The 20,015-nt window shown below is 34.1% G+C and overlaps 1 protein-coding gene across 1 annotated transcript in view; it reads left to right on the forward strand.

The window, feature by feature from the left end:
* Nucleotides 1–2,827: 2,827 nt before the first annotated feature.
* Nucleotides 2,828–20,015, forward strand: part of cntn3a.1 (contactin 3a, tandem duplicate 1) — a 177,233-nt gene continuing 160,045 nt past the window's right edge. The window contains exon 1 of the mRNA XM_056449420.1: nt 2,828–3,122. The gene's annotated coding sequence lies outside the window, so the exon portion shown is untranslated. The remainder of the gene's footprint in view (nt 3,123–20,015) is intronic.

Genomic DNA, 20,015 nt, shown 5'->3' on the forward strand with positions numbered 1-20,015 from the left:
GCGTTTGCGAGAGACTAGTGATGACTGTGAGAGACTAGTGGTGTTAACGAGAGACTAGTGATGTCTGTAGGAGACTAGTGATGCCCTGGTAGAGACTAGTGATGACTGTGAGAGACTAGTTATGTTCTTTGACAGACGAATATGTTCTTTGAGAAGCTGTAAATGTCCTGTGATAGACTATAGTGATGTATGCTAGAAACTAGTGATGAGGCCCCACCAAAGCGTTGGGTGGCACACACACACAAAAAAATAGGCAATTCAGTGTATTGTTATTTATTTTATTTATTTTTGTTTCTGGTAAATGAAATAATGTAGTTTTAATTAATTACCTTAATTACTCTTAAAATATTGCAACTTATTTCTTACACATGCAAGTACGCGTGCAAAACAAATAAAAAAGTTATTTTTCACATACTTTTATTGTACAGCATACGCATAATTACATGGGGAATTATAGTAAAATTGCCGTTGATGATGTAATTTCAAGCCCTGTTAGGTAACGTTTAGGATTTAACTAGAGAGGTTAACAAAGAACACAGAATAGTTACTTAAGTAAAGACTTAAAGGGAACATAGTTTACCTCTTTTTTATGATTTAATATTAATATTATGGTTCTTCTAAGTGTTTCAGTTTAGGTTCAGTTTAAAACACAATTCAGATTTTTTTATTATAATGTGTTAAAAAGTGTCATGTTGGGGCGTGTCCACAGTTTGCTGATTTAGGGGTGTGTTGCTTCACATGTAAATTAGTTTCGGCTTCCCGCCAACGAAACAAGGGGGTGGGGCCATGAGCTCACCCGCTCTGCATTTGCAACAGAGCATGACAGGCAGACGGAGAAGGAGAGAGAGGATCACCATTCAGTTGTACATGTACGACTCTGACACAGACCAAGTAGAGAGTACAAAATCATTTGTGTCTTTGTACAGTTTTACAGCCAACTGTGTGCTAGTTTCAAGTGCTGAGCTTGTACACAGAAACAAATAACCAAGCACACTGAATTAACTTTGACTGAGGCACCAGATGCGCCACTCGAAGCCGCGAGACACTTCTATACAGCTTAAAGTGACATTTAAAGACTTAACTAGGTTAATCAGGTTAACTAGGCAGGTTAGGGTAATTAGGCAAGTTATTGTATAATGATAGTTTGTTCTGTAGAAAAAATAAATAGCTTAAAGGGGCTAATAATATTAAACTTAAAATGGATTAAAAAAAATTAAAACTGCTTTTATTCTAGCTGAAATATAACAAATAAGACTTTCTCCAGAAGAAAAATATTATCAGACATACTGTGAAAATTTCCTTGCTCTGTTAAACATTATTTTGGAAATATTTTAAAAAGAAAAAAATTCAAAGGGGGCTAATAATTCTGACTTCATCTGTATATACCCGTTGTTGGTTCTTCAAAAAAATGCCATTGCTGTCTGTTCAAGGTCCATGCGTGCTCTCAACGAGTCGAGGTAGGGCAGTGACATGGCTCTGATCAATCCGCAATAATTTAGCATTTGCGTTTAATTATATAAATTAAATAAATTTTAATTGATTTATTTTGTGAAATATTGTGAATTTACGTAAGTGCATTTAAATGAATAATATCAACAGCAAAATCATATTGGGGTGACCACAGGGTGGCCAGAGTTTACACAGGGGTCGCCGTTTCTTTGTGCTTAACAAACAATGTTTTTTTCCCATTAAATATATGGTTGTTGTTTAAGCGCCTTTGTTAATTAAAACACTGTTCAACAAGCACAGTACAGCCACAACTAACATCCCTTCACATTTTAAGCAATGGAGGTGAAGCATCATTTCTGTAAAGAAGAGTTGTGCACAACTGTATAAGGGGATATTTTACAAAAATGATGCAGACATTCATTCATTCATTTTCCTTCAGCTTAGACTCTAATTCAGGGGTCGCCACAGTGGAATGAACTGCCAACTATTCCAGCAAATGTTTTACACAGTTCAAGCCACAAGCTAGTATTGAGAAACACCCACACTTATTCACACACACTCATATACTGCGGCAAATTTAGTTTATTCAATTCACCTAGAGCGCATGCCTTTGAACTGTGGGGGATATCACAGCACTCAGGGGAAAACTCCACACAGAAATGCCCCAGTCGGGACTCGAAGACTTTCTTGCTGTGATGCAAAGGTGCTAACCACTGAGCCACAGTGCCGCCTGACCTGTATAAATAATAATAATAAATAAATCCAAAAACCGACAGACTATATAGACAATAATAAAAGTTTGTTTTATATAATAAGTATATTTCACAGTTCACTTGTTTGGGAATTGTTTTATAACTTTCAATAATATCCTCTTCCTGCCATTATAATAATTTTTCATCTTGTGGAACTTGGTCAAATCCATTTAAATTCACACTTATGAATTGAAAAGGAGCCAATTCTTCAACTGTGGATTTTGCTCAGGCCCCGGGGGGATTCGTTTTATTTCCTCATTTATTCATGAAGATACTTTAAAATGAATAGGTTTTCTAAATGTCTTTAATCTCGGAGCAGAATAATACTGCTCAGTTCAGCACCCAATAAGAAATCTGCAGTAATAGAACTGCTCTCCAACATTAGGGAAACGTTAGACCTGCTATCATGTGTTTTGTTTTTAATCCATTATCGATGGGTCTTCTAACACTTTTTATGACTCAAGAAGTCTTTTTATATCTCCCTCCCACTCTCTTTCCACGGCATGCGGTGTTTTCTTTCATCCGCGCTGATGAAGTGACAGCAGATCAAGTGATGTGAAGTTTGCGTTGCGTCACGGCGGGGATGTGAGTGCGCGCGAGCGTCTCCACACACGTTGACGCGAGGCGCAGTGTGTAGCGGTTCGCGCATTCACCTCTCTATGTGAGGCTGAACTGAGGATTTTCCGTGCGTAACATGCTTGTTTTACTTCTCAATTGCTGCACAGTAATACAGCGATTCTCGTCGCTTCTCTAGGAGTATCTTGGATTTCCGGAGGCTTAACACAGGAGAAAGAATCCCTCTGTGGCAGTTCCACTTGTGAAGCGCGCTCGTCTCGTCTCTGGGGTTGTGGAATGGCTGGAGAGATGCTGCTGTTACAGTGGCAGACGCGAAGCGGCTGAAAACGGCGGGAAGTCGAACAGGTAAATGAGTTTGAGACGGAAACAACACAAAACAAACCAAAAACAAACAAACAAAATGTGCACCGAGTGTTTACTTTTAGAAAAGATAGCACTAGCATGTTGTTTTGGTGGATGTGAGAAATGTTTGTAAGTTATTAGCATTTAGTTTGGCTTTAGTTTATAGGGCTATGCTTGTGAACACTTCACTTCTTAATGGAAACCCCATATTTCATTTAATATTATTAGCTGTAGTCATAAAAATGAAGGTTCCAAATTTGAATCAGGTTTTACAGTCTGGTGTTTTACAAAGTACTCTTTACACTCTAGTTCTTGAGAAAAAAGGATGTAAAAAAATTATCAAAATACTGTTCTGAAGAGATATTTTTTGTTTTTCATTTAACCATATTTCCATATTTAACCATATGTATAACTCCAAGACCAGGAACCTTTATAGTGCAAACAATTATCATTCGGATTGGGATTACATCTCTTGTCATTTCATTTATATTGCATAACTAATCTACAGTTTGACACCCTGAATCAAAACTCTTTTTTTTCCAGACATTTTTTGTGTGTGTTCAGTGAACCTCAACAAAAATAACATCTGTCCAAACACTTTCATGCTGCAACCAATGGACCTCTCTCAGTTATCCATCTGTGAATGAATTATATATAAAAACAACAGGACATGCAGAACTGTCTGGAATCTAATCTAGCCTATCTAACCACTAAACACTAAAATCTATTTGTGCAATATCATTAAAATGGATGATATCTGCCAAATTATTATTCCATGTGTTTAAGATGCCACCTGAGACCTGGCTTGAGGCAAGCTGTCTTTTGGGTAGTTGCAATAAATGTGTAATGGGGATGTTAATTGTTCATTTATGCATACATTTACTACACTTAATAGAATAGTATGGGCAAATTGAGAAAACTGACTTCCATCATAGACAAAAATTCTAGCTAAATTTCCATTCACTTAGCTGTTTTCATTCTTTTCTTTTCTCTTTTTTTAAACAATGGTCTTGATTTAACACATAGAGAGTATTTAACAGTTCCCCATTCAGTCTAAATACTTCTCTCTCTAGTTATATTAAAGATTATTCAAATGGTAGCAGTAAATTCAGCCCTACGATCACATGAGACAATACATCTGATTTGTCCTTATTATGTCTAAAAAATCCTTTCATAATTGCAATACATTTTTTTAAATTAAAAATTCTATTTTAATAATATTATATTCATATTATGTTCCACAATTCACATTTTGTTGTTGTTTGTGTGTTTTCAACATGAGATAGTGTTTATGCAGTGTTTAAATTCCAGAATAAAAATGAGTACTCATTCATACATAACAATGATTTGCACTAGATGTACCTGCAGTTTATGCTGCACTCTGCTGGCTTGTCAGAGTATAAAAAAAACACTGGATGATTTCTCAAGGCATCATTAGGGAAGCCAGATTGTTTGCACACATACAGACACAGAGAAACACACATGCATGCACACATACACACAGAGACCTCTGTGTTGATACAAGTCAAAAAGGAAGAGACAAGGAGGGAGGCTTGTCTTGTGTGACATATTGCATTTTCCCCTTCTGCCAGAATTGTCTGTTGAGTCATAAAGAGCTGATGTTTATATGCAGCAGGTTGAGGCTGAGGTGTGAGATGTGGCTTACCTGCTGGTGCATGCTTCACATGTCTGCACCATCAATTTCACAGCCAAATAATACAGTTTTTGTGGGAGACTGCATGAATAGTTTGTCACGTTCGTCTTTAAAGAGGAGCAATAAAGGAACAGTCAGGGTCTCTACTGTGTCACATGATTTCAGATCATCTTTCTGTTTGTATTTAAAACTTTAAATGGGATTTTACAGTACTTACTCTCCTTAAAACCATCAAATATGTCTCTCACTTTTTTTTCTTCAGTAGAACACTGAGGATTTTTAGCTGAAACTGTGGTCTTGGATAATTTATAAAACACAGCTCAGTCACTTACCTTATGATACACCGAGGTCTTATGGCAGATAAAAGAATGTTGTTTTTTTCTTTTTTTTTTTTTTTTGCAGAATTTTGCAAAAATATTGACAAAATTATCACCTTTAATCAGAGTTTCTGAGCACTATTATGGTAAATTGAAGAATGAATGTCTTGCATAATAAACTGAAAAGTTTACATTATCAATTGATATGTTATACACAAAAGTAATCACAAAAGGCAATGGTTTCAGAGAAAATTCTTCTTAAATGTTGTAGAAAATAGTGATTAGCATCTTAGATCCCATACATAAACCTGATTTGTGTCAATATATGCAGATTACATGTATGAAATATGAGTTCATATTTGGGATTCACATATAAAATATGTCATACATGTGAAAAACATCTTGCAAAAATGGTTGTTTACTTATATTTTGTCAAACATTGGAATTAAAAATATGTACACATACACTCACCGGCCACTTTATTAGGTACACCTTACTAGTTTGTCCCCTTACTAGTTTGTAGTTGGACCCCCTTTTGCCTTCAGAACTGACATAATCCTTCATGGCATAGATTCAACAATGTCATGGAAAATTCCACAGAGATTTTGGTCCTTATTGACATGATAGCATGAGGCAGTTGCTGCAAATTTGTTGGCTGCACATCCATAATGCGAATCTCCCAAAGGTGCTCTATTGGATTGAGTTCTGGTGACTAGGGAGGCCATTTGAGTACAGTGAACTCATTGTCAAGTTCAAGAAACCAGTCTGAGATGATTCACGCTTTATGACATGGCACATTATCCTGCTGGAAGTAGCCATCAGAAGATGGGTACACTGTGGCCATAAAGGGATGGACATGGTCAGCAACAATCCTCAGGTAGGCCGTGGCGTTGACATGATGCTCAGTTGGTACTAATGGGACCAAAGTGTGCCAAGAAAATATCCCCCACACCATCACACCAACACCACCAGCCTAAACTGTTGATACAAAGCAGGATGGATCTATGCTTTCATGTTGTTGACGCCAAATTCTTGATTGAAAGTTGAAAGCTTTCATATAAATATGTTCATTTAATGTATGGTCATATGGTTATAATTATATCAGTAACACATTACAATAATAGTACATGAATAATGATGTGTTAATATGTAAACTAAACATTATTTTATTATGAACTAATGATGAATTAATGCATACGCTAATCATGAACTAACTTTAACTACAACATGAGTCACATGTGAGAATAACAGCTGCCTTAATTACTTGTTAGTACATAATTGTTTGTTAATGAATGTACTAATTACCACATTAGTTTATGCTTTATTAGTCATCATAAACTCATGATATGTTAATGTATAATTATATCATGACTTTACTTGAAGGGGCACATCATCATTAACCCATTCCTAACTGCTCATGAACTCCTTATGCATGTTCATCTAGTGCGTTTACACTGAATAACAATAGAAAAGTGTTGTCAACATCAGTATGAACAGTTTGAACACAGGAGTTAGTGAAGGATGAGTTAATGGTGATGTGCCCCTCCAAGTAAAGTCATGACAAAATTATACGTTAACAGCTCATGTATTCATGTTGGTTACGTTTATCTTAAACATAAATGTTACATAATTATTGATTAACAACATGAACTAACAAGTAATTAAGGTGGCCATTATTCACAGATGAACTTTTGTGACTCATGTTATAGTTAAATTTAGTTAATGATTAGCGCATGTTTAGTTTACATATTAGTCCATCATTATTCATGTACTGTTATTGTAAAGTGTTACCATTACATCTATGAACATATATGTACATATTTGTAAATAAATTGGTTGAAAAAATATACATGTAAATGGCCATTTTTGCAATATTTAGAAACATACATTGCATATATATCATGTTTTATATATGTGAAATCCAAATATGAACTCTATATGGGATGGTCTGGAAATGTAATGGATTTAAATCCATTTAAAAAGGATTCCCAGATGCACAAGCAAACACTCCCAATTCATTTGCATTTGGAGTCTATAACTCTGCAAGGTGTAAAAATATAATACGAACAAAATCTAAACCTGCAGATCTCCATGTGGTGCTTCATTCAAAATTCAGTCATATCCAGCTAGATAAATCATCTGACTGTGGTTTCTTGGCTCTTTTGGATGCTGAACATTAATTTTTCATCCGCACCCTCTAGATTAGAGTTCAGTCAGAGTGCACAATACCAGCTGGCGTATTTTTACACACTCATCGACTGTGTTACTCTCAAATGTTCATGTCAGCTGAGGTTTAAACAACACCACAGTTTATTTTGCTCTCTGAAGGAAAGCGCTTGCCTGTGCTGTAGGTGAATTCATGTTTTGGGTTTACACAGAAGCTCTTCTCAAAGATGGTGTTTGTGGATCAAGTGAAGTCAAGGAAACCAGATAAAAGATTTAAAGTGTTACTTTCTACCCGAGATCGTGCCAGAAATGGGAAAAGAGGGTGTGTGTGTGTCTCATCTATGTTTAAAAAGAAGAGTGCACACATACGTTTCATGTGAATCCCATGAACTGCAGAGTGGAGATTCTATTAATACAGATTTCATTGAAAAATTGATGGATTTCTAGACAGATTGTGCCAAGGTCAAGCTCACTGTCGGCACTTCCTTTAAAGACAGATACTGCAAGCTTTCCAGAGTCTTAGACGTGTTTTTGCGATGTTGTTATCTGCCCTCCCTTTTGTCAGACTGCAGCGCAAATGTGAAAGTCTGCAAATATTCCAGACAGATCTCCTTTTTAAAGCATAAAACATGCCATATTTTCACTTTTATTATGGCATCAAGCTGAATTTAAAGGACAAAGAAATTCTCTGTGGGCTCATTTCAAGCTCCGATTGTTGGCTGTGAGTGCTCGGTCCGCAGCATTACAGCGAGACATATATTGCATGTCGTCTGCAAAGCTTTGAAATACATCCACAGGCCATAATGGATGGTTCTCCAATCATACAAACAAAGCATACATTTATAGCCCCAAAAGCACGCACACAGTTTTTAAAGAAGCACTTGATAGTTATGCTGTCATTTTTCAGGTTTAGAACCATTTATTGATTTCATGTCTCACACTCAATAGATGGTTATTAATGCGGTTTTCTTGTCTTTGTGTGAACAGATTTGCAATATGTGCAAGTGCATGGCCTTTTTTACACAGATCTACCAACTACCTGTGGCATTATTTCAATGACAAATGTCGTGAGCGCAGTATTACAAGATCCAATTCGCATTTATGTAATAGCCTACGAGCATGCAAATCTCTTTGCTTGCGCGCCGATTTCCTCTGCTCGTGCACAAAACTTCTTGCACGCCCCCTCAAATATAGGCTGCTCCAGCGCAGATCTTCTTGTGCGCTCTCCAATAAATGCTGCTGAAGTGCGATTTAGTTAGTTTATGTAACAAGTATGTCTCCAACATTTATTTAATTTGCAAGGAATATTTATGTATGTCTCTAATAGACCCACAGAGTGGTATTAATGCGTCCTTACGCATCACGCACCTGTCAGTCAGCCAGCACATAACCTTAAAGGGTAAACAAATAACGCACAGCACTACTATTACAGAAAAGTTTGCGCTGTTATAATTAATTTACCTTTTAATACGCTTTGGTGCGATTATCACGTGCTATTAAAAAAAAAACATGACTGAATGTGTTGAATGAGAAGCTGTAATGTAACAGTGGCGGGATAAATTTTGGCGTGGCGCCCCGCCATGAAAGAATAAATGTAGCGGAAACAATGTATATATATATATATATATATATATATATATATATATATATATATATATATATATATATATATATATATATATATATATATATACATACATATATATAATGGCTCTTGGTCAGTTTATTGGTCAAACTATTATAGTATTAAAGTCTTGAATAAATGAGCAAAAGTCATCTCTTTTTTAACGTTACGATAAAAACATTATCGTTGTGTTTTAGTTGGAACATTTAAGAAATATTAGCATTAGAATTATTACCACTGAGTTGTTAATAGAACGTTCTAATAACATTAGGATCAAAATGTTATCACGGTGTTGTTGGTGGAATGTTTTTAAAACACTAGCAAAAACTAGCGTTAAAACGCTACCATTAAGTTGTGAATGGAACATTCTAAAAACATTTGGATAAAAAACGTTATCATTGTGCTTTTGTTGAAATGTTTTAAAGAATAGCATTTGAAATGTTACCATTAAATTGTTGATGTAATATTCTAAAAACGTTGTCATTGTTTAAATACGCTAAAAGTATTTTTTTTTTGTTGTTGGAATGTTTAACATTTATTAGCATTAAAAACATTAGCATTAAGTAGTTAACATTAGGATAAAAACATTATTTCTATTGTTTGTGGAACGTTTTAAAAACACTAACATTAAAACGTTACCATTAAGTTGTAAATGGATCGTTCAAAAAATTTTAGGATGAAAAAACGTTACCATTGTGTTTTTGTTAGAATATTTTTAAAACTTTAGCATTTGAAACTTTAGCATTGAGTAGGTAATGCAACATTCTAAAAATGTTAGGATAAAAAATGTTATCATTGTGTTTTTGTTGGAATGTTTAACATTTATTAGAATTAGAAAGGTTACCATTGAGTTGTTACACAATAAGTACATTGTAACGAACTAATAATTCCTGTGTAAGTACATATTAGTTAAGGCCACTTAATATAAAGTGGGACCGAACATTCTAATAACATTAGGATACAAACGTTATTACTATATTTTTTGCTAACTTTTTAAAAACACTAGAATAAAAAATGTTACCATTAAGTTGCAAAAGGAACGTTCAAAAAACATTAGGATAAAAACTTTATCATTGTGCTTTAAATAGAATGTTTTAAAAATGTTAGCATTTGAAACATTAGCAATGAGTAGTTAATGGAATGTTCAAAAAAACGTTAGAATAAAAAAATGTTATCATTGTTTTTTTGTTGGAATGTTTAACATTTATTAACATTAGAAACATTACCATTGAGTTGTTAATAGAACGTTCTAATAACATTAGAATAAAAAACGTTATCCCTGTATTGTTTGTGGAATGTTTTAAAAAAACTAGCATTAAAAGCATTACCCTTAAGTTGTCAATGGAACGTAAAAAAAAATGTCATTGTGTTTTTGTTGGAATGTTTTAAAAACGTTAGCATCTAAACGTTACCATTGAGTTGTGAATAGAACATTCCTAAAACCTTAGAATAAAAAGGGTATTGTGTGTTTTTATAACTTAATGGACACATTACGGGAGCATTTTTATAATGGGAAGTTGTTAACTGGGCAAATATTCAAGTGAACAAAGAAACTGAGATGAATATTAATGCTACAATGATAACTTTCTCTAAAGGACTTATGTCTATGATAATTATTTACCTCTCAAAAGGCTTGATTTGGTTTGTTGGAGATAAAAGGTTATCAAAATTTTGGCTGAATACTAGTTTCAATCTGCCGCTGGTGAGCATCCAAGCATTTGATTTTTTGCATGGGTGATGAATAAATTCAAATGAGTTGTGCTGCGTAAAACACCTGCTTACTGCTTGACCATTGTGAGGTGAAGCACCATTGAACATGGTGATTTTCAGAGCTTGCCACTCTCACATCTGCTGTCTTTTAGTGAAATATATTTAGTGTTGCCATATAGTACCAAAGTTGATGTAGAATACACTTTCAAAATGCAATGTCATGGGTACCACAGGCTATAAAAATATCACATAAAATTAGAGACAGCTTGCAAAACATTGATCAAAGAATTAACACAGTAAACCCAAGCTGTTTTCATTTCACTTCATTGGCTCAGCTGGAGTTCCAAGAGAGGTGATAGGATTCAGTTATGTGACATTTCACTTTTTGTAACACTCTGTTTCACTTTGTTTACATCTTCAAGACTTGTGCAGTATTTTGATATTACCTATTAAGACTGATAGAAGCTTTCATTGGCCAATGGGTCACTTTAAAGTACCTTTAAATCATCATCTGACATTTAAAGCAACCAATCACAATTTGTTTTATTTAGCGTAATTTCAGGTTCAAACCTGGTGTCCATACAATGGAAAATAACCAGAAAATAAATCATTCATTCTCAGCAAGCATTTTTTTTGTGTTTAAAATAAGTTTAAATGTCTTATAGATGTCTAAACAAGCTTGACTAAAACACGGCTCAATTTAGACTGTCAATGAAAATCTAATCTCATCTAATCTGTCTGATCTGTGTATTTGATGACCCATCTAATTTTGGGCTATTCTTAAAAGCCTTTTAGATTTTCACTGATAACCCATATTCAGCCTTGTTTTTGCTAATATGTCTATGTTTAGATGTCTATTAGATATCAGTTAAACACAAAATTGCTTGGTGACGTTATCTTCAGTTGTCAAAAATGATTAACTGCCATTGCCACAGCTATAAACACAAATGCTTTCATCTTTTATGATGGGGTTTGGTGTTAGGCTTTGTTTTTAGCATTAAAGAAGACACATATCTACCAGAAGTCCTGTAGATTTCAACCAATGAGTTGACAACTTTGAAGAAAAAGTAAAATCAAGAGGAACCTGTCATGCAGTTTTTCTTTTTAAATTTATTCGTTAACTTATGAACTATTTAGGTGAACATATTTTGTGTAGTCCTAGTTATTTTTTTTCTTTTAAATGTGCAATTTTAATGTTTTTTCTCTGTTTACTAAAGTATGTTTTGTTTGTTTGTGTGGCAATTGCAAAGGGACTGAACCTCTGAGAGGAGAAGGATAAACTTTTGTCTGTTTTTTACAACACTTATTTTAGTTTTTTTACACACTTATGCCAAATTGTACCTTTTGACTATTAGATTTTTACTTTTATCGATTTCATGGCTAATTCTTATGAATTTATATGATCTCATTAATCCATTTTAGTAGGATTCTCTCATCCGCCAATGACGGTTGGGTTTATGGGTGGGCTTTTGTGTCATGACCAGTGTTGGGGAAAGTTACTTTTAAAAGAAATGCATTACAATATTGAGTTACTCCCCAAAAAAGTAACTAGTTGCGTTACTTAGTTACTTTTTATGCTAAATAATGTGTTACATTACTTTTGAGTTACTTTTGCAATAATTTTTATTACCTGGCTGAGGCTTGATCTCTTTCAGAAATTTATTATTATTTTTTTTTAAAAAGAGGAGCTCTGCAATTAACAACACACTGTATAACCTACACCTTCATTTACCTTTAAAAAACAAAATATTTTAGGACCATCTTATCTGAAAACTTCCTGACCCCAGAGCTATACTGTATGTGCCGTATATACAGATTATTGAAGTGTAAAGGAATGTGTTTGCGACTTTTGTACTTTTTGTCTAGAGTAAAATCACTGTCCATTGGGACAATCCCCTTTTCCATTTCTTCCATGCATTCAAAATAATGAACACATTCTCTCATTCACTGCATAATTCAGTGTGACTTCTTTAATTTTAAAATAGCAATTAATTTTTAAAAAGCGAATTAATTAAGCTAAAATTAAACAAAAAAACCATGTTACATTTTCAAAAAAGTTATTCAAATAATATTACTTATTTGGTAAAGGTAATGCAATACTTTACTCGTTACTTAAAGTAATTTTATTATGCAACTTGCGTTACTTGTAATGCGTTACCAATAACATTGGTCACGACCCATTTTAAATACCTTACATTTTTGTATGACTGAAATCGCATTAATTTGTATGAATTACAAACTAAACTGACAAAATTAAAATAGTTATGTTTCCAATCGGGCTTTTTTTTTCTGTTAATGTTTAATGATCTGTTGCCCTTAACTTTTTGAACCCCAGAAGTGTGTGCTCATCTGCTATATACTGCGACCTATAATCAAATTCATTATTCCATCCAAAGTAGTCCACTAAACCAGTGAATGAAAACTTGAATATGCTCCCACTGAGCCAAATAATGAGATCGAACCAAATCTCCTACCGCAGCTGTGCTTATGACACTCAGATCTACAAAGTCTTACTGCCTAATGACTTCAGCCCCATTGACACCCTCTGCCAATGCATTGATGAATTGAACAGTTGGATGTGCCAAAGCTTTCTTCAGTTAAACAAAGAGAAAACTGAAGTCATTGCATTTAGGAACAGAGATGAGGTTCTCAAGGTGAATGCGCACCTTGGCTGTAGGGGTTAAACAACAAAAAATAAGTTCAAGACACTTGTTGTGAATCCGGATTCAGATATAAGTTTCAGTAGTCAAGTCAAAGCAGTAAATCAGCATACTATAACCTCAGAAATGTTGTATAATTGGCACGTAGGTATATATGGCACAATTTTGGAGCTTGATTAATTTAAAACCAAAATATCATGTGAATAATTAAACCAAAAACTTAAATAATATATCCAAATACATGTATTCTTTCGGGAAGCACAAAACCTATACTATAGGTTATTTCTTCATCAACTTTATTTGATAATATTTATGATGACAGAGCACAAAACAACTGAGCACAAAACAAAATTCAAATTGTAATGTCTATGAAATCTAAGGTTTATTATTCTAGTTCAGTAATTTACTCATTAACTTCTTGTTAATTAAACTGATGTACTGTAGAAGCAATATCAATACTGTAATGTTTTACTTCATTGTGCTTTTATATAATACTTTATTGCGCCTGCATTCACATGCTGTCAGTTTGCATTGCTCAGTCCCATGCAAACAATGATCCTGCTTTTGGAACAGAACAAAATGAGACAGCTGGTGATATTTTCACAGATACGAAGAGTTCTGCGGAAATGACATTTCCATTGGCCAAAACCTGGAAACCACTTTTAGCACTTACAGTTGTATTGTCCTGACATCAGGGACATTTTGACTAAAAGCCTGAAATGACGTACAGCATATGTGATCATTGGTTGTACATCTGATGCATAACACACACAAAATGGAAAACTTTTAAGGAGTTACTCTGCAGTTGTTTCCGATGTCTTTTAGAATAGAGCATAATAGAGTTTACTCTTTGTATTTAAGGGTTTAAATGATCTGGCACCTTCTGATTTTCATACATTTCTGCTAGATGTTTAAGGTCATCTAGTCATAAATTGTTAAGGGCTCCTAGGTCAAAGTTAAAGAGAAAGAAAGACCGGGCATCTGCTATTTTTAGTTCCAAATTACTGAATAGTCTACCTCTTATTAAGATAATCTCCACAGCATTCTTGTTCAAGGAGAAACTGAAACTTGACCTTTAAGAAAAGGCCTTTAATACCGGAGTCATTTGAGGTTGCTTTTTTCTTTAAATGTTTGATGTGTTATGCATTATATGTTATTTTTCATTTGATCTTATTTGATCACTTTTATAAAATTTGTGTATAGCACAATGGCCAGTGGCTGTTGTTGTGATATTTAAAGTAAAGTAAAGTAAAGTAAAGTAAAGTAAAGTGTTTTTTTAATCATCATATGATTGGTTGTGATCTACAAAATTTCTAAGACATGTACAGAATAGGCAGCAACAGTGAACAAAGATACCCTGACCCCAAACCCCTTCTTGGGATCAAATACTTTGTTTTCAAATATTTTGATGTTCACAGCATTGACTTTTTAAAAGACACCTGTAACATTGTTTAACAACAAGGAAGTAAGAACAAGTGGCCTGTTCTTCGCTTGTAGATTACATAAATAGCTGGATTTGATTATTGATGATTTGACATGATACAGGATAGATTCATTACACTTTTCATTATACAGCATTAGATTGTGTCGTTTCAAAAAAAGGTGTTATTGAAAGTATGTATTAAAAGTAACTACAGATATTATCTTACAAAAGTACTGTAATAAATTAGGGAAAATAATGATATTGTAAATATTTAACTTATGTAATCTACACACTGAAATAAATGTACAAAAACAGTCACATGTGTGGTATCTTATTAAGGGGATCAAACAGATTAGTTTTTTAGTGACTAATATGTACAGTACCTGATAAAAATCTTGTCGTCGATCCCAGTTGTAAGAACAACAATTAATAACTTAACTTCTAGTTGATCATTTGGAAAAATGGCAGAAGATTGATATTGATTTTTTTTGGACGAATCATCTGTTGAACTGCATCCCAATTATCACAAATACTGCAGAAGACCTATAGGAACCCGCATGGACCCAAGATTCACACAGAAATCAGTCAAGTTTGGTGAAGGAAAAAATCATGGTTTTAAGTTACAATCAGTATGGGGGTTTGCCAGAGTGGATGGCAACATCAACAGCCTGAGGTGTCAAGACATTTGTCCTGCCCATTACATTACAAACAACAGAAGAGGGCACATTCTTCAGCAGGATAGCGCTCCTTCTCATACTTTAGCCTCCACTTCAAAGTTCCTGAAAGCAAAGAAGGTCAAGGTGCTCCAGGATTGGCCAGCCCAGTTACCAGATATGAACACTATTAAGCATGTCTGGAGTAAAATGAAGAAGGAGAAATTGAAGATGAATCCAAAGAAGCTTGATGAACTCTGGGAGTCTTGCAAGAACTCTTTCTTTGCCCTTCCAGATGACTTTATAAATAAGTTATGTGAGTCATTGGAGAGATATATGGATGCAGTCCTCCAAGGTCATGAGAGTCATACACAATATTAAGTCTTTTTCCACTGCACCATGACTTTCTATTCTATATTGTACATTATTTCTGTTAAGTGACAAGACTTTTTTTAAGCAAAGTCAGACCTTACTGTCCTAATTAAATAATTAAAAATCAAGGCATGATCATATTTTATTTTAGTGAAATAAGCTTAATCTAGAGGCCTTTGCCTTTTTTATAAGCCACTTCTTATACCAAATGATCAACTAGAGGTAAAGTTATTATTTGTTGTTCCTAAAACTTGGATAGGCGACAAGACTTCTCTCGGTTAGTGTACACTTTAGGTACTAATATATACTTAAGATATCGATATTGCCTTTTAGATACATACGCATACTTTAAAAAGGTATCGTCCCAGTTTAGTACTGAGAGTATATGAAAAATGACAATAACATGGCCAATATTCTCATTAAAATTTTCTTATTTAGTGAAGAAATAATTATGGGAATCACACACAGACACACACACACACACACACACACACACACACACACACACACACGCACACACACACACGCACACACACACGCACACACACACGCACACACACACACACACACACACACACACACACACACACACACACACACACAATCTTGACAATGAATGTAGACCACTTTTCAAATGTCAAAATGCTTTTTTGATGCAAAATTCATTTAAAAAGCCAGTTGTACCTTGTGCCATGGGATTAATAAACCTAAACTAAATAAGTAGTTAAATTCTTGATATTGTAAAACTTGTACAAATAGCCTTTACAACAAACAAAGTTTTTCTTTCCAGTCATATTTACCAAACTGATTCACTTGACACGTCTGACACTCATTGATGCCTTGCTTTTGGGACTGTGCTGTAAAGATAATCACTGCTATGGAAGCAACAGAATGGCATATGGGGATCTGTGTGCCATGGAGAAAGTTCTTAACCATCCTATAGATTTCTCTGATGTGCAGATTCCTCTGCAGTAAATTTTAATAACAAAATAAACAAGCAACGAACTAAAAGTAAGCGGCTGGCAGCCCCTTCACAGATGACTGCCACTGTAAGATACTTGAATGACAGGAGGCTGAGGTGTTCAGAAACTTTTTACTGAGTATATGCAGCACAGAACAGAACATACAACTTGGGCCAGCACTTAAAGTCATCTACCAAAACTTCCCCATTCCCCATGACCATTTTTGCTCTCTTAAAGTTGGCTTCATTTATTTCAACTAATATATAGTCAATACACTACAACCACATAAGCACAACACAAACAAAAATGGCCCAGACTCTTCTTTTCATACTTCTAGAGTGCCTTTGTGGAAATTTAAGTATGGTGTGTCGTTGTCGTACAGTAGTACATTATAAAAATACACATGCATCTGCATATTGTAGGGAAGATGAACTGTGATTCGTTGCTTTACACAAAGTTCCAACCATCTTTCTTGGCAACCAAAGAAGGCTGCAACGTTTTTCAGATCTTCTAATGAAAATTATATCATCATCGCATCCTTCTATTAATTTCATATTTGCATATTGTCTGTACAATATCACACTAGCTGTTGAAGCTGATTTATACTTTCGCCTGGCACCACATCGCAGACGTCCACTGAATGTGCGCGCACCTCACGAAATGGACAGGATTTTAAACTTGACCCTTTTGTCGTGGTATTCTTTAAAGCGATAGGCGGGTGGTCAAAGAAAACTGACGGTAAAACCAGACGGATAAACAGATAAGTAGGATGTTTCCGGAACTACATCATATCATTAATATCATTCAAGATTTTTATAAATATACTAAATATTTTTATTATTTTTCTAAATTATTTTAATGATTATAAAGATTTTTATAACCATTCAGGATTTATTTTTAAATTAAACTTTGATACATCTTGCTTTTGCTCATATCTCATACAGTTCTACCTATTATAGTTTATTGAAATGTTTATGACAACAGAACATGGATTGTATATATATTTTATATACAACCCATATATATATATATATACATATATATATATATATATATATATATATATATATATATATATATATATATATATATATATATATATATATATATATATATAATTTTTTTTAATATTATGGAAAGTATAAAACCAAAAAAACAAAACAAAAAGAATACTGACAGTTTTTATTTAGCCCACTCTACATTACTGTCTGGCTAGTTTGTCATCTACTTGTATGCTAAAAAGGCAATAACGGTCAAACATTCCTGAGCATTCTCACCAATAAAGCCAAAAAAACCAGGGCATCAGTATATTGTAAAATGATAGGTTCAAATATTCTTTCCCAGTTATCAAAGAAATAATTTGTTGCTTCATTTTAGTTTTAAACTATTAAATAGTTTTTAAATAAAAAAAAATAAATATATACATCAGTGTAAAACCCATGAATGACAAAATCTCTTCAAAGTGATTCATATTCAACTCCAATGAAATACGGCACCACGCAAACTGTTCACTCAAGTTTCGAAAAATTCTGTGCACTCTGGCAGCGGAAATCATGTTGCACGCACCCAAAGCCAACCTCCGCAAATACCACGATGACATCACAGTCATCGTGCACACTCTAGCAAACTAGCGAACACGTCGAGTATAAATCAGCCTTCTTGCTGTTATACGGGCAGAATCTGATTTATACAAATAATATAAGAGGAATTTCTTGTGAATTCACTAAGCGTGTGTAATAGAATACCTGAGTAATCTTGTGTTAGACCAGATGTGTGAAAGCCAGTTGCCTGAAGTCAAAAACCTAGATGATAAGCACTGTGGAGGCCAGATAATAAGGCAATTTTTACCTCAGGCCAAGTTCTTAAACCTCCTAAAAGACTTGTTTGATGTCGGCAGAGAAGTATTATTTAAGTAAAAGGATCTAATTATATCCTGGGGTATTATCAGTGTAGATACGAAGGATTTTAGATGCTCAAATGCCCTGTTTTCACCTGGTATTGACGTGCACGTTCAGTGGTCTGATCACAAGCGGTCAGTCGCATGGGTCGTTTGTCACTTTCCTTTAATACAATCCATGGGAGCATTTACTCTAACAGTGCTTCTACCATGAATAAGTCTTATTGCATTGTACGCCCTTTCATATGTGAGGAAATCAGATTCCTGTAGCTTTATTGGTAGAGTGTTGAGTTATTGTAGTGCAACAATATCATGCTTTTGATCCCAGTGCACACATGCAATGGTAAAATGTGTGTATATTTAAAAACAAATAAGAAAAAAAATATATCTTTAAATCATGTCCCAAAACGTTTTTCGATGACCACTATTTTTCCTGTTTCCAATTCACAAATGTACACTCACACATGTACAGTTGAAGTCAGAATTATTAGCCCCCCTGTTTATTTTTTCTCCAATTTCTGTTTACCGGAGAAAATATTTTTTTCAACACATTTCTGAATGTAATAGTTTTAATAACTCATTTCTAATAACTGATTTATTTTATCTTTGCCATGATGACAGTACATGATATTTTACTAGATATTTTTAAGACACTTCTATACAGCTTAAAGTGACATTTAAAGGCTTAACTAGGTTAATTAGGTTACCTAGGCAGGTTAGAGTAATTAGGCAAGTTATTGTATAACGATGGTTTGTTCTGTAGACAGTCGAAAAAAAAAATTGCTTAAAGGGGCTAATAATGTTGACCTTAAAATGTTTTTAAAAAAATTAAAAACTGCTTTTATTATTCTAGCCAAAATAAAACAAATAAGACTTTCTCCGAAAGAAAAAATATTATCAGACATACTGTGAAAATTTTCTTGCTCTGTTAAACTTAATTTGGGAAATATTTTAAAAAGTTAAAAAAATTCAAAGGGGGGCTAGTAATTCTGACTTCAACTGTACATGGTAGACATGTGTGAATATGTTTTGTGTATTTGAAACAGGAAATATAATGGGCAAGGGGCTATCTAAATTTGCATTGCATTTCAGTGGTCCTGAATTTTAGATTATTAATACTGCACATGCAAGGATTCTTGATGACACAAGCAGCATGATACTATTAATATTTTTAACCCTCTACCACATGGCGTTGCCATATGGCTACATGATATTTATGTTCATTTCCTTGCCACTGTTTATTTAAGACCAACATTATTTTTTGTTGTTGGAAAGAGAAGACCTTAGTAGAGCCAATGATGTGCTTAGGTTAAGTCACATGACCTGCAGTGTTTTTCTGTAGCGCGATTTCTGACAGACTGGTGTTAATTGTGAGTAGTTGCTGAATGAAAATGTAAACGTCAATAAAAACAAAGGATCGAATTATGTCAGATCCACAAAAAAATCAAGTTATGATGA

The sequence above is a fragment of the Danio aesculapii genome, chromosome 23, assembly GCF_903798145.1.
Source record: "Danio aesculapii chromosome 23, fDanAes4.1, whole genome shotgun sequence".
Taxonomy (NCBI): Eukaryota; Metazoa; Chordata; class Actinopteri; order Cypriniformes; family Danionidae; genus Danio; species Danio aesculapii.